The sequence below is a fragment of the Leopardus geoffroyi genome, chromosome A2 (genome assembly GCF_018350155.1).
Source record: "Leopardus geoffroyi isolate Oge1 chromosome A2, O.geoffroyi_Oge1_pat1.0, whole genome shotgun sequence".
Taxonomy (NCBI): Eukaryota; Metazoa; Chordata; class Mammalia; order Carnivora; family Felidae; genus Leopardus; species Leopardus geoffroyi.
The window spans coordinates 132,756,099-132,771,591 of record NC_059331.1 but is presented as its reverse complement, the minus strand read 5'-3'; the positions used below and the strand labels follow the sequence as shown (position 1 = coordinate 132,771,591).

The 15,493-nt window shown below is 37.0% G+C and overlaps 2 long non-coding RNA genes across 3 annotated transcripts in view; one reads left to right on the top strand and one right to left on the bottom strand.

Annotated features, from left to right (window-relative positions):
• The window catches only part of LOC123606733, a 79,582-nt gene that overhangs the window by 5,861 nt on the left and 58,228 nt on the right, over positions 1–15,493 (top strand). The window lies entirely within an intron of this gene.
• The window catches only part of LOC123606732, a 190,822-nt gene continuing 181,471 nt past the window's right edge, over positions 6,143–15,493 (bottom strand). The window contains exon 9 of one of the 2 annotated variants that reach the window (XR_006716472.1): positions 6,143–6,169. This is a non-coding gene — a long non-coding RNA (uncharacterized LOC123606732). Of the gene's footprint in view, positions 6,170–14,515; positions 14,666–15,493 lie in introns of those variants that run through there. The other variant, XR_006716471.1, reaches the window with a different exon arrangement.

The window sequence follows — 15,493 nt, the reverse complement described above, 5'->3', positions numbered from 1 at the left end:
TGTTTAGTGCTCATAAGAAAATAAACAGAGCAGAAGGTGACATGAAGGAGAATGACATGGGGCAATCTAATGGATAGAGTAAGCAAGGCAAGCATCCATGAAGAAATGTTCCAAATATGAGCTGAGGCGTGAATAAGGAGGAGGAACAGCCATGGAAAAGCAGAGGGAACAGTGTGAGTGGAGGATCCGGGGAAGGAAAGAACCAGCTCTTGATGAGAAATTAACCCCAAGCGAGTTAGGGTGGAGAGTAACAAGCAGCAGCACAAAGGAAAGGAGTTCAGACTAGGATGCAACTCATGAACCACGAGGAGCAGCTTGGGTCTCATTTAATGTGTAATGCGTTTCAGGTAGGGACTAACAGAATCTTCTCTTGCTGCCATGTAGTGATAAATCACAGATGGAGATGATTGGAATGGGAAGTCAAGAAAGGAGGAGGGGCGCCTGGGTGGCTCAGTTGGTTGAACATCCAACTCTTGATTTAGGCTCAGGTCATGATTTCATGGTTTGTGAGTTCGAGCCTGGCATTGGGCTCTGCACTGACAGTGTGCAGCTTGCTGGGATTCTCTCTTTCTCTAACTCCCCCTCTCCTCCTCTCACATGTACGCTCTCTCCATCTCAAAAATAAATAAACATTTAAAAAAAAAGAAAGGAAATTTCAGTGAATAAAAGCTAATCTTACCATTAGAACAAAGTCAATTATTGCCTCACATTCCTGTAAATTGACCAGTACTAGGGATATTGTCTTAAAAATATCAAGTTGCCATATTAATACGAAAATAAAAAATGCTTGTAGATTGCATTGAATTCAATATTGGTTATACCAGGTAAACACATGCATTGTATTGTGATATTAATAAAGGGTTCAAATGTTGAGTCTGTGCTCTACAATTAAATAAAATTATATCCCTTTTAATTTAAAAAAAGCAGAAAAACAATTACCAGTCTTCAAAAAGACTAGTGGAAAATATCTTTCATAAGGTAAATTCAGGGTGATTTTTTTTTCCCTCTCTGTAATAAGCAGAGGCCAAGTTTAAATAGTAACAGGTCATTCTGTACATAATGCCAAACAACCAGCCAAGTCAGTGAGGAAAAGTTAGTCAAGCCATTTATATGGACATGGGAGAATTCAAAAGGGTGGGTTTTCTGCATTTAACACTTTATAAGAAGTGACTGACCTCACATAACTATAATTACTTTGTTCATTTATATGTAAAATGGAAAGAATAATGCCAACATAATGGGATTTAGGGAGAGTTGTAGGAAAAGTGTCCCGCCCAGAGCCTGGCACATAGTTGGCATTTGGTTTATAACCAGAGTTGGGGTCTGTCTGAAGAGAACTGAAATCATAGATAGATTGAGAGGTTTATAGAAACTTTGCTGATTTGTTAGCAGTTTTGCAAAAGATTAATTTTAGCAGTTGGCAAAAGAGAATAATTAATTTAAACTTATTTTAAAAAATTCATCAGGCAAATTAGAAACTAGGAAACTGTTTTTCAGTTTTTCAAACATTCTAAAATTTTTAAAATCTGTTGAAGGGAGAAGAATGTAGTAATTAGACTGAAGGTAAGAGGCTCCGTGAAATTCAACCTAACTTTAAGTACTCTTAACAATTTTGTTCCTCACTGGGATGTACTTCCCACTGTCTTACATGTAAATAAATCATCCAAAACATATTTGCTCTAGGGAAAAAACAATTGAGAATTGTATAGGTTAAACTGTGTCTTTCAGGGGTGCCTCGATAGCTCAGTCAGTTAAGTGACCGATTCTTGATTTTGGCTCAAGTCATTATCTCATGGTTGGTGGCATTGAGCCTCAAGTTGAGCTTTGAGCTGACAGTGCAGAGCCTACTGAGGATTCTCTCCCCGCCTCTCTCTGTCCCTCCTGCACTCAAGCATGTGTGTGTGTGTGTGTGTTCTCTCAAAATAAACTTTAATAAATACATACATACACATGGAAATCAATCATGTCCTTCAAAACCATATATTGAAGTTCTAACCTTCTAGTACATCAGAATGTGTCCTTATTTACAAGTGTCTTTGCAGAGGTAATTAGTTAAGATGAGGTCATACTGGGGTGCAATGGCCCTTAATACAATATGACTGGCGTCCTTATGAGAAGAGGAGAATACAGAGGCAGTGACACTCAGGTAAAAGATGGCGATGGGACAGCAGAGGCAGAGAGTGGAGTGATGTGTCTACATGCCAAGGAGCACCAAAGACTGCAGGCAAACAGCCAGCTGCTAGAAGAGGCAAGGAAGACTCTCCCCTACAGATTTCAGAGGAAGGATGGCCCTGACTGTACCTTCGTTTCAGACTTTTAGCCTCCAGAACCAGGAGACAATAAATTTTGGCTAATTTAAACCACCCGGTTTGTAGTACTGTGTTTCAACTGCCCTAGGAAGCTAATACAAGAGTATAGCCACACAGAAGCCCAGCTGACTGGAGTTTTCACTCTAATTTTTATCCCATCAACAAGAGAAGCTAAAGACCACATAGAATGAGAGGGTTCCAACAGCACTGCATTCTTAACCTTAATTTTGGTCTGGCCAACAGCATAGCATGCCTTATCAAAAACAAAACAAAACCAAACAAGAAGGCAAACAAACACCCCGCATGTTAATTATATCCTCTCTTCTGAGTCATTTATGCCTCATTTAAGTGACAGACAAATGTTTATCACTGACAGACCTCCAGAGCCTCTACAGCGGTAGAGAAATAGGGTCTATTCCATTGACTTCATGCATCTTTAACAAGGGTGCCATTGTGGTTGAACACCTGAAATCTCTTTTATTGGTGATGATGTACGTGACTAAAAGAACGCAATCTGATTTTTTTTTTCAGACCCAGGTACACGAAATCGAGCTTACTGTGCTGCAAGTTAGGAAAACCTTGTTTTTAAGGCTGTAAACTGCATATAACTTTGTGAATGTATTCATACACATGATATTAAAATAGCTTATGTGTGCCTAAAATCCTAGACTATAAAAATAGCACCCAGCTAAAAACTGGATTTTTTTTTTTAGTTGCTCCTCTCCCTTTCTGTGACCATTATAGTTTTCTGTGTCCTATCTTTCCTGCACGGTCTTATTTGCCATCAGTCTTAATTCATTTTCACAAACAAATTAAGGCAGAGAGCCAGATGAGGTATGCAACTCTCCTCTCTATCATTCACTTCCTTATGCCTCTGTCAGAATCAATAAATAGTCATTCAAAGGAGGGGGCCTAAGCAACTCATTAATCCTCCAGCTCACTGCTTCCAAAATATGGGTGGCTTGTTAGGTGCCCTCTGCAATCCACAGAGCAAAGTGTAGCTCTTGAGCACTGTCAAAGACCCAGCAGTACAGGTGTAGAGCATGAGAAGAGGGACTTACTAGTAATAATTACACTGGTGTATGTGCGCTCAGTGATGCATCGACTCACAGCCTTTTCCAACTAATGTTTTTCTCTTCATACAGGATATAGATTGTCTTTGTTTTCAGAGACTCTTCCAAGCCTGATGTCTCCTCATTGTTTAATTCTGTCCTTGAACATAAACAACACCCTGGAAATTTCCAATTTTATACAACACTTTTCAACGCACATAAAAAGAATGTTCTTTAAACTTAAAGAGTGAATAGTGATTGCTGACTTGTTTACAGTGAATACTGAAGGAGGTGGTATGTAGAAACTCCTTCAGCAATTCATGTGAGGAATGGGGACATCGCCACCGTAGAAATTCACATGTAACACTGGGGGTTACAGGCAAATGCAGACCCTGAATGGATCTCTATGCTTAGGTTTCTCACTCTCCATGACCTTGAAGTTCGAAGTGTGATATCTTGGGCTCACTCTTTGAAACCTTTTGTTGCCTCCAGTTTGGGAGATTTTATTGTTATTCCTCATGAATTTTCTAACTCTAAGAGAAGTGATGTGAAAAATAACATCAGCCTGAACTCAGTAACCTACTTTATTTTATTTTTTTTAGTTTGACTTGACTAAAAGCCATTATAGCTGCTGTTTATTATTTCAAAACACCATTAATACTTACTATGTGATTCATTTCCATGTAAATTTTTCTTGTAGAGAGCTTTGATTTAAAGCAATGTATGCATTAGGAAGAACACATCATATAATTATTTACTCAAAAAACAAGAGAAAGGAGGGTTGAAGAGAGCATATCCCATGAGATTTAAGACTGACAGATTAGCGGTAGAAAACCTTTTGTCTGGAAAGTAAGAAAATGATCCCAAGAACTAAGCACAATATACCTCTTATCTTGTCAAAACCAAAGAAGATGCTTTACATGTGCAAAATGTCCAATTGTCTATTCTCATACACAACTCACCCGGAAATACAACTGCCTAGGAAAATAACCAAACTGCAAGCAAAATCTGTAATCATAAACACTTTTATAGATAAAAATAAAACTATGAGATATTTTCGAAGTAGGATTTTGCTGCTTCATACTTTCAAATATTTATTCTAGTGTATTAACTTCTTGATCAAGTACAACAGGGTGATAGTTTATCAGTTAGAGAATATGGAACATCAAAACTTAGGGATAATAAAAATAAGAGCTACCACCTGCTAAGGTCTCATAATATCCCCCAGCATAATGCTAAACTCTTTATTTAAAATGTTCCCTCTAGGGGCACCTGGGTGGCTCAGTCGGTTGAGCGTCCAGCTTCGGCTCAGGTCATGATCTCGCAGTCTGTGAGTTCGAGCCCCGCGTCGGGCTCTGTGCTGACAGCTCAGAGCCTGGAGCCTGCTTCGGAGTCTGTGTCTCCCCTCTCTCTCTGCCCCCCCCCCATTCATGCTCTGTCTCTCTCTGTCTCAGAAATAAATAAAATAAACATTAAAAAAATAAAATAATAAAATAAAATGTTCCCTCTAATCACCACAATGAACCTATGAAATTCACAGTATTATTTTCATTTAAAAGATGAAGTATCTGAGAATCATCAAAGTTAACTAATTTGCCCAACACGACGTAACTGAAAAGTGGCAGAATTGGAGGTTACATGCAGGTTTGTCTATCCTAACGTAAGTATACTGTCCACTATGCCCAAGCAGCTGTGCTAACCAGATATTAGAGGTGATAAGTCTTACTAATTCACTGGATTTCCCAAACTCAAAATTATTCCCCTCCCTTCTAATCTCTCTCTCTTTCTTCTTTCCTCTCTCCCTCCCTCCCTGTTCTCTCTCTCTCTCCCTCTCTTTACTTCCATTCTATTCAAAAATAATAATCTGAAAGGATTTATAATGTAACACATATATAACAGGACTACTACAACTCCCCCAAAGATCATATGTTCACAAGCTTATGTGATATATAAGATTAAGTGTTATAACAGAAATCCTTTTGAAACACAATATTAACAAACAGTTCCAACACCGTATCCATTAATTTAAGTGTTCACTCATTCAATACAGTATATTGAGCTGCTTCTATGTTCTAGGCATTGTGAGAAGTCCTGGGAATGGGAAGATGAATATATTGCAGGCCTTTCCTTCATAACAGGTATTGTATTACAGACAATACCCACAGAGTAATGTGTAAAGTTGATGGGAATAGAGAACCTACATAACTGTGTTCAAAAGAGTTGAAAAGGTTCCACAGAGAGAGCATTTCAGTGGGTCATAAAGAATAACGAAAAATTTTCTAGGAGAGAGAAGAGAAAGGTATCAGTATTCCTGTAAAAGGATGAGAAGGAGGCTTGACCAGCTCTGGAACTAAAGCATGTGTTTATTTCAGGGAAGTGGGAAGATATAAGGTAACACACAAAACTGGAAGGTTTGTGGATAAGATGCTAACTAATTTGAATGTGTACTAAGCTTTGTGTCATTTCTAAAAATATAATTTGGAACAATCTCCCATTTACAAAAAAGCACAAGTAAAGAACAATAGCAACAACAAAACATTTTTTTTTCCGAACTACCTGAGAGAACATTGCTAATGTGACACCCTTTGTGAGTTCTTTACGTCTCCTACAAATAAAAACACTTTTCCGGGGCTCCTGGGTGGCCCCACTGGTTGAGCGACCAATTTTTGATTTTGGCTCAGGTCATGATCTCATGGTTCATGGGATGGAGCCTCATGTCAGGCTCTGTGCTGACAGTATGGATCCTGCTTGGGATTCTCTCTCTCCCCCTCTTTCTGCCTCTCCCCCACTCGTGCTCGCTATGTCTTTCTGAAAAAAAAAATTAAATGCATACATATATATTTTCCAACATAACCATAATACAATCTCAAAATTAAACAATCAACACTGATACAGGACTGTAATGTAGTTTTCAGACTCCATTCAACTTTTCTCATGGTCTTGGTAGTGCTGTTTACAGCAACACATGCAGTTCAGAACCACATGTTGCATCCAGTTTTCCTGGTCCTCTTCAGTCGGAAACGGTTCTTCAGTCTTTCCTTGACTTTGACACTGTAATAGGCTAGCTTTCTGTCATGATTTGATTCAAGTGATGAATCTTCAGCAGGCATATCACAGAAGAGGGGGCCACACTTTTCTCATTGCCTCCTATCAGGTGGTACGAAATTTTAATTTGTCCCTTTAATGATGATCACTTCAATCACTTAATTAAGACAGCGTGTGTCAGACTTCCTCACTGTGAAATTCCTTTTCTAGTTTTGTAAATCATATTTGCATGAAGAGGTATTTGAAACTATGTTCATATCCCATTCCTCACTAAAGGTTTTATATTTAATCCAATGGGTTATATAATCAGTTACTTTCATTATATTTTTTGATGTTCAAATGGTTCCAGAGTTGGCCAACTGAGCTCCTTTAAGCTGATCCCTGTATCCTTTTGGCATCTTTCATCATTCTTTTGATTTCTGTCACAACAACTGGTTCTAAAATCATCTTGTTCTTTCCTTAGCTCTTGAATCCGCTATTTCCCCAAGGATCCCCAGTTCCCTATAATGAATGAAGAGTGATCTTTGCAAGTCAAGATTTGGTTTCTAGATGTACTCAATGCTGTTGAGTAGGGCACAGTTATTCTCTTGGGGCCTCTCATTGGACAGAGTTAGGGAATATGCATATATGCATATATGTGTGTGCATATATGTATATGTGTGTATACACGTACATATAAGTTGGCAGATTTCATCTTCCAAGATGGCCATGACAAGGTCTCCTATACCATATGAACTACGTAATTATTTTACAATATAAAGTTAATGCTTCTCCCATGTGAAAATGAGACCTATGCCTGTCTCCTACCTTAAATTGGAGTTCAGTGCACTGAATTGTGTCCCCTCAAATTCATATGTTCCACTAGCCCCTCTGTGTTTGGTATTTGTAATGGGGCCTTTGGGAGTTAGTTAGGTTACAATGAGGTCATGAAGGTAAGGCACTCATCATGCAGTTAGTTCCCTTATATGAAGATACTCCAGATAGCTTGCTCTCTAACTCTCTCTGTCATGTAAGAACATAGAAGGCAGCTATCTTAACAGAACCCAACCATGCTGGCATCCTGATCTGATCTTCCAGCTTCTAAATCTGTCAGAAAATAAACTAAACTTTGGTTTTTTAAGCCATCTAGTCTTTGGTATTTTGCTATAGCATCCTAAGCTAATACTTGTGACTATGACAGAAATAAGACTAAGGGACTTTCAATATAGGTCTTAAAAGATTATACAGCTTCTTTCTGGTCCTTTTGGACCAGGAATCATCCTTTTAAAAAGCAGAGAGCCACAAAGAAAGGACAGGTGTACACATTCCAGCAATAGCCTCAGTAGAGATCCCAGCTAAGAGCCAGCATGGAACTCTAGACATTGGAGTGAGTCTTTGGATGATTTTAGCCCCCAGCTGCCAAGTAAGGCCCATATTTCAAGTCTTCCCATCTGAATCCCCAGAGATAAACTCTCTGAATGTGCTTTTCTCAAGGTCCTGAGGCACAGAAACCATGAGAAATAACAAAATGATCATTGTGTTTCAAACCACTGCATTTTGGGATGTAAATGCATCAATACATAACCAGATTTCACACCTGCAATTATAATACAGTGCCACTGGATTCATTCTAGTTGCATCTCTTTCTGTATGTGTAACTCCCCTCTCAAACACTGGGAAAATCGACTCCTATTTTCCTTAATATCTTTTACTTGTTCGATCAATCCTCCTGTATATAACTAATCTATAATTTACGTTTCCCTTTCTGTGTGGATGCTCTCCTCACTCTACTTGGACCTTGTTATCTGAGAGAGATCTCACCCTTATCAGACTCAGGCACTCAATACCAGATTGTCCCCACGTCTGTGCAGATGCCTTACTCACTCTGCTTGGGCTTTGACTCTTCACTCTGAGCAACCTCTATGCCTGTCATACTCTGCCTCACCAGATGGCTTTGTCACTGACTAGTTTAGGAAAGGAAGGGAAAGAAAGAAGGGAAGGGGAGGATAAGATACAGAGAAAGAACCACTTAGATTTTATCTTGAGGGCAAAGTGGAAATTTTGGACATTTTAAACAGATGGCTAATGTGATCCAAACTGCATTTTAGAAATATCAGCAAGACTGTTTTCTAACAATTTACTCTGTTAGTAAGTTCTTTCTTATGAACAGCATATGTGATGACTGAAGAGAGTAACTGACAGATATAAAGAAAGTAATTAAAACTGTGGTTCCTAGGCTACAAACTTTCGAATAATGCTTCATAAGAAAGAAGTAGGAAGTATAATATTTTTATTTGTTTATCTCTGCTTCTTTTGGTTTGCTTATTTTGTCAAATACATACATACACATAGGTCAGGTTCAAAAAAAAAAGGCACCTTTGAGCCTGTTCCCTAAATGCCACATACTGTATTTCTGCTTGTTTTCTTCGATATGTACTACAATTAAGGTAGAATTAATTAAAGGAATACAATCTCTCAGTATTAAGTTTACTGCTTGATAGTTTTAGTACATACTGTAGTAACTAATATATATATTGTAGGCATTCAGTATATTTCTTGAATGAATGAGACAATATGACAATAAGACTGTAGATCAGTGATTCTTTAAAGTTCTTCAAATGGGAAGGACATCAGAAATGCCATAAAGATACACTGCAGGACAGACTCAAGTCATATACTTCAGAAGACATTGCAGGAGACAGGAGTCTAGTGATAATAACCTTGAGAGTTAGAATCACTTTTAACTCTTAACTGTTTCTAACAGTGGAGATAGCATACTTCATCTCTATTAATACACAGACCATTCTTGATTTATCTTTTTGAGACATCTATTCAATTCCTGAGAAGACTGATGAGAGTTTAACCGATGTGTGACCCTAATGCCTTCCCTCACTCATTCTTCTAAATAACCATGTAGATGTTTTAGTTAAATCAGTGAAGAACATTTACAGCATTTAGTCTGCAAATATTGTGCACTATAGAGCCAAGTCTTCTAGTTCTATTTCTTTTCATTTATTGTTTTACTTTTTGGTTTTCATGGTGTTACTTTTTGCATTTCCCTTTTCTTAGACTACCTGTCTTTGTTGTGTACATTTTTTTCAAATGCTCTGTCATATCAAAAATTCTATCAGATAACGTTTTCCCCCAAAATTTCTTTCCAGTTTTCCTGCTGCCATAGGACTAACTGATTTCCAGGTTTGTTGCCTAGCAGTGCTCTCATTTCACTGTCTCATTCTCTCTTTCTCATTTCACTGTTCTCTGGGGCTGCATCCACTTCTCTTGGGTCCTATGTCTTTCTCTTTCTTGATTTCCATGTCACTGAACCTGCTTGCTAAGGTTAGGTATAGGAGAAATTAAACTTCTGAGATCTCACATGTATGAAAATTTCTACAGGATTGTCTTTACATAAAAATATAAAGTAATTACTAGGCCACTACATTCAAATACATGTGTAATAAAGCAATCGCTTTCCCTAGCTCCTTTCCCTTAACCAGTTTGATTGAATTATGGGCAATATACTAGAGAAATGATTATAACTACTTTTCAAGACCACAGAAATCATTTGGAATCATTTTTATTAACAAACTTGGGAAGCAAACTTTAATTAATATCAATGCTTTTTATTATATATTAGAATTCATTCTCTCTAGAAATGGTTTGTATATCTACTTACCATAAGTATATACTTGTGTGCATACACCTATAGTACAAATCCTTAACTTAAAACTAATTTTCACATAAAAATAGTTTCCTCTGGGGCAGCTGGGTGGCTCAGTCAGTGGAGCATCTGATTCTTGATTTCAGCTCAGGTCATGATCCCAGGTCATGGGATCCGGCCCCTCATTGGGCTCCACACTGAGTGTGCAGCCTGATTAAGATTTTCTCTCTCTCTCCTGCCCCTCTCCCCAACTCATGCATGCTCTGTTTCTCTCTTTAAAACAAAAAAGTTGCTTCTGAGTCATCCTCATACCCTTCTCCCATTGGTTTCTTCCTCCCCAATACCACTGTCAAGAGAGTAAGTGTAGGAAAAATGTTGGAGTTTTAAAATACTGGTCAGAGGTAAGAAAGTCATAGAACTTTGAAAAGCAGAATTAATTTAGAAGAACTAATTCTGGCTACACCTGTATATGTGGTGATTCCCAAGTCACTTTATTAAAATGACTTGACATTCTACAGATTAAAAGCTCATTTGGGTTCATATGAATTTCTTTTAAAAATTGAGCATTTCTTACAGAGTTTAGTAAAGTGATGTCAGATTGCCACACTTTAAAGAGAATTATCTCTACCTTCACCCCCTTGATGTTTCTCTGATATCTAGCTGGGACTATCAGCATTGGGTCAGAGAAAGTAAAGATAATTTTAATGAATGTTAGAGCATGCTCAGGGCAGTTCCAAGGCATCCAAAGTGTGCACTAAGTTAACGTGGCTCTGGCATCAGTATCAAAAGGTGAAATTTGTCAGGTAAACCCACAGGAGACTTAAGAGATTCTAAGAGGGTGATTGATAGTTGAGGCAGCTGCTTCATCACAATAAGATAACGAAAGGTGTCTAGAGGTAAACAAGAGCTACACTGGCAGTGATAAGGCTAGGACATTTCCACATACCTCAGTGGCCTCGTACAGCCCTTAAAATAAATTCAAACTCTTTACCAGGACCCGTAAGGCTCTACAGGATCGGGTGTTTGTTTGTTTCTTCAGCCCCATCTCATACTACCACTTTCTTCTCAGCTCACTAAGTTTCAGCCACATTGGCATTCTAGCTATTTCTTGAACTTGCTAAACTTGCTCTTGCCTTAGGCCTTTGCACTTGGTGCTCTCTCCACTGGGAATACCCAGCCCCAGATCACCTGGTGTCTTTTCACATCATTCATGGCCCAGCTCAGATGTCACTTCCTCAGAAAGGTCTTCCAATTTAAAATAGACACTCTCCACTCGCACCAGCCCCCCTTCCTGGATTCTCTCTCTTCACTCTATTTATCTTCCCAGCACTTATCACTTTCTGAAATTATCTTGTTTATTTATATCCTATTGCCTGCTTTTGCCTTGAGTCTCTAAGTGCTTGAGAGCAGAGACTTTGTCTTGTTAACTTTGTGTCCTCAGTTCCTAAAACTATGCCTGGATTGTAGTAAGTATTCAATAAATATATGTTGAATAAATAACTAAATAAATGAGCTGCAGAGATGATGGAGTAGGAATTAAAACAGAACATCAGCTTTTTGGTCTGAGAGGATGGAAGGACTGGGGGTAGGGAAAAGCTATGATGTAGCAGACAATGTGTTAGGATGGATTTGCCTTCTGACATGGAAAAGTTACTTACCCTTGCTGAACGTCACTTTCCTCAGCTGTGAAATGAAGATAATTATTGTAATATGTGCAATTTAAAGATTCAGCTAGGTGAAATAATGAATACATAAATGTATACATAAAGAGTAAGGTACAGAGAAGGTACCCAATAAATAGTAGACATTATTACCATCAACATTGAGCCAAATAAATTTCTGCATGCTTAGTATGCTGACATCGAGGATGGGAAAGCTTAGAAACTTCCTATTCAATTTTCTTATTTTTCTAAAATATGCCTTTTTAGGGGCACCTGGGTGGCTCAGTCAGTTAAGCATCTGACTTAACTTAGGTCATGATCTCACAGCTTGTGGGTTTGAGCCCCGCATCGGGCTCTGTGCTGACAGCTCAGAGCCTGGATCCTGCCTCGGATTCTGTGTCTCCCTCTCTCTCTGACCCTCCCCTGCTCACACTCTGTCTCTGTCACTTCCAAAAATAAATAAACATTAAAAAATAAATAAATAAAATATGCCTTTTTATACAATTTGTAATATGTTTATAAAGGTAACAGTAACTTTAGTGTATTTTGCATATCAAATAAAATATTCATATAGACTCGGTTTTCAGATGCAGCCAAATAATAAATTGGACCATAAAGTAAGAATACTGTACCTAGTGATGAAATAGTAGTATACACGAATAGAAGAGACATAATGGTTGGTCATAAAATATGATTAACCTAGTTGAAACAAAAGGCCTTAGTACCTCACAAGTGGTGAACTCATTAGTGGGTTATAGGAGTTCCACATGAGTGAAGAAATCATGTATAATGGTTGCTCATTACATACTCTATTTATTCTTAGGGTGCCTTTTTGAAGCTTGTTTTTTCAATTAAGTTTAAGCAAGAAGAGAGAAAAGTATGATATAAGAATATACCAACTATATTTAAAAACAGTATTATTATTGGAACGTGGTCTGTATCAATCAAAAGAATCTTAACCCTTAATGATAAAAGTGAGTTTGGTCTGTATTCCGTGTATGACCACACCATTTAACACTGCTTTCAAATCAAGACTTTTATGAAGCAGAACCTTTTGATGGGCTATTTCTATTCCCTCTCCTTTTTATTACCATTACTGCTTCTGTAGCCTGTTTCCTCACCACTTCTGTGACTTTGGGTAGTATAATTAACCTTGCTGGGCCTCAGTTTCTACATTTGTAATCAGATAAGAAGGACACCAATGTTGCCAACTGTACCTCATAACTCAAAACATGACAATACTTGTGAATGTTGGAAGCACTTTAAAATATCATATGCATGCAGTATGTGATTACAGAGAATTTAGTATAGTGCCTTTTATAGAATGGGTGGTCCATAAATATTAACTGAATGAACAGAACCATTGTGATAAGTGGCCCAGCCTTGTTACACAGAGATTGGAGGGTTAGGAGCCTGACTTACCTCTCTTACATATGTTTTATATCTGTAAGTGTCGGGTAATAAATAGGAAACACACAAATGATTGTCTCATATTTCTCCCCATTAAAATAATTTGAGAATTAAATTTTGACTATATTTCACCAATGCTAAGGTTTTTTTGTACACAGTAGCAAATGTTCTAAACATTTCTTCATTTGAAAACTTTATACTCTTTAAACTGGTTTTCAAGTGTTTATTTAAATTCTGGTTAGTTAACACACAGTGGTAATATTAGTTTCAGGCGTAGAATTTAGTGATTCATCGCTTACGTACAATACCCAGTGCTCATCACAAGTAAACTGGTTTTCAATAGGAATTAGTAATTTAGTTAGATTTTTAAATGTATTGAAATAATTTAATACACTGCAGTATTTGCTCAAAATGTTCATATTTGAATAAAATTTTGTGCTTGCACCTTTAGACAACACTATAGTGTCATGAGAATGCTATGTACTCAAATTTCAAAGGCCTTGTTAAAATAATCACAGGAATAATCTCTGATAGTTTATGACCAAAGGGCACAAATTATAGGCTAAGCTAACTAAATTAGTGATCAACTTTTTTTTTACCCAATGAAATAGATTAATACAGGCTATTCATTTGATTAATGCAGACCAAAATATGTTACTGTTTCTCAAGAGCAAAATTTCAATCTGAAGCACCCAGTTACCAAAACTTTCTTTTAATTTGCCAATTAATTGCATCAGTCACTCTTATGTATCTTTTCAACAATGTTCAGGAGAGTAGAAATAGTTAAGAGTAGTCTTCAGCTGGAAGAGGTCATAGCCTCAATGGCAGTACTAATGGGGGAAAAAATTATACCTAGTTGATGAAGGCAAAAAGACTTCAAAGATTAATTTTCAAAGTAGCTACTAAGCAAATTCGAAACATCTTTGGGTTGGGTTGCTAGCCTAACTCTATACCGACATTTTAAATGGCTTCATTTCATATAGGTGTTTAGTAAAAGGCAATATAGGGTAAGGTTGAGAGCATGGACCCTGGAGCCAGACATGTGGGTTTGAACCCTAGGTATAATACGTAGGAACAGTGTGATCTTGATCTTACCACTTAACTCACTGGGTCTCAATTTCTTCATCTGCAAAATGTGGATAATAAGTCCTCACCTAACAGGCTGCAGGCTTTAACAGTCAAGCACTTAGACACAGAATAAATTATAAATGTATCAACTATTACCAGAATAAAGAAAATATTTACTTAAATGAGCCATGATAATTGTAATCATAATGTGATACATGATAATTGTATGTATTATATAGATATATGTATAGATAGATACAGAGATGACAAATGAAGCAGTGTTGTAGTAGTAGTAAACTGAAAATTATGTCTTAGATGAGGAATATACTGCTCGTACTGAGATGGAAGCATAAACAAGACTTCCTCCTTTGCCTTCCTGCCAAAAATTAAAACTTTACCTTTTTATAATGGATATGGGTTGAAGCAAAGCTGCGTTGACTTGGATTGGCACATTTTCGGAATCACTATTGTACTCCTTAAATACTGAGGATACAGGAAGGAAAGATATAAATCAAATAGAATAATTCCTAGCCATAGACGTTTATATTTTTAATAACTTGATTCTATAGGATTTATTATCTAGCACTACAACACTTAGATCTATTCATAGAACTTAAAAAATAAGTTCTACAGCTCTGAATCCAATTTAGGGCATATGAAAATTCTTGATGTTTAAAAAAGCCCTCAGAAATAGAGAAGCCTCCCTTGTTGAAATAAAATACTAAGTCTTCCATGATTTGAGTCAGGTAATGTTTTAATTTTAATAAAGTTGGCCTTTGTCTGAATGGGACAAAATAAACAGATTGGCTAGTTCCTAAACCCTGTTACAGACAAAAAATATTTCTTAATACATGCTTAGGCCTTAGAGTTCAAGAAAGCAGGCATTCCTGGCAGTTAGTGGTGGTGATCACTGAGCACCTCTAAGTAGGAGAACATAAAGGTAAAAACAAAAGCTCAAAAGAAAGCATCTATCTTCTCAATGAACAATCTCCTGCTTGGTTCTTAATTGCTAAATTCTTATCAAATGTGATTTAACTTCTTATCAGGTGTTGTAATAGGATAGACTTTCCTTAGAAACTTTTATCTTTAACTATATAAAATTCATAAAAGCATTATTATATTTGCATACCTTCTTGCAATTTTTCAAGGTAATAATACATATTCTCTATTACTATATTTAGCTATGGTTTTTTTCCTGCTATATAATATTCCACTGGGAGAATTTATCATAATTTTATTATTTTGTGGATAGACATTTGTATTGTTTCTAGTTTTTTTCTTGCTTTTATATATAAATTTTCTGTAATCATA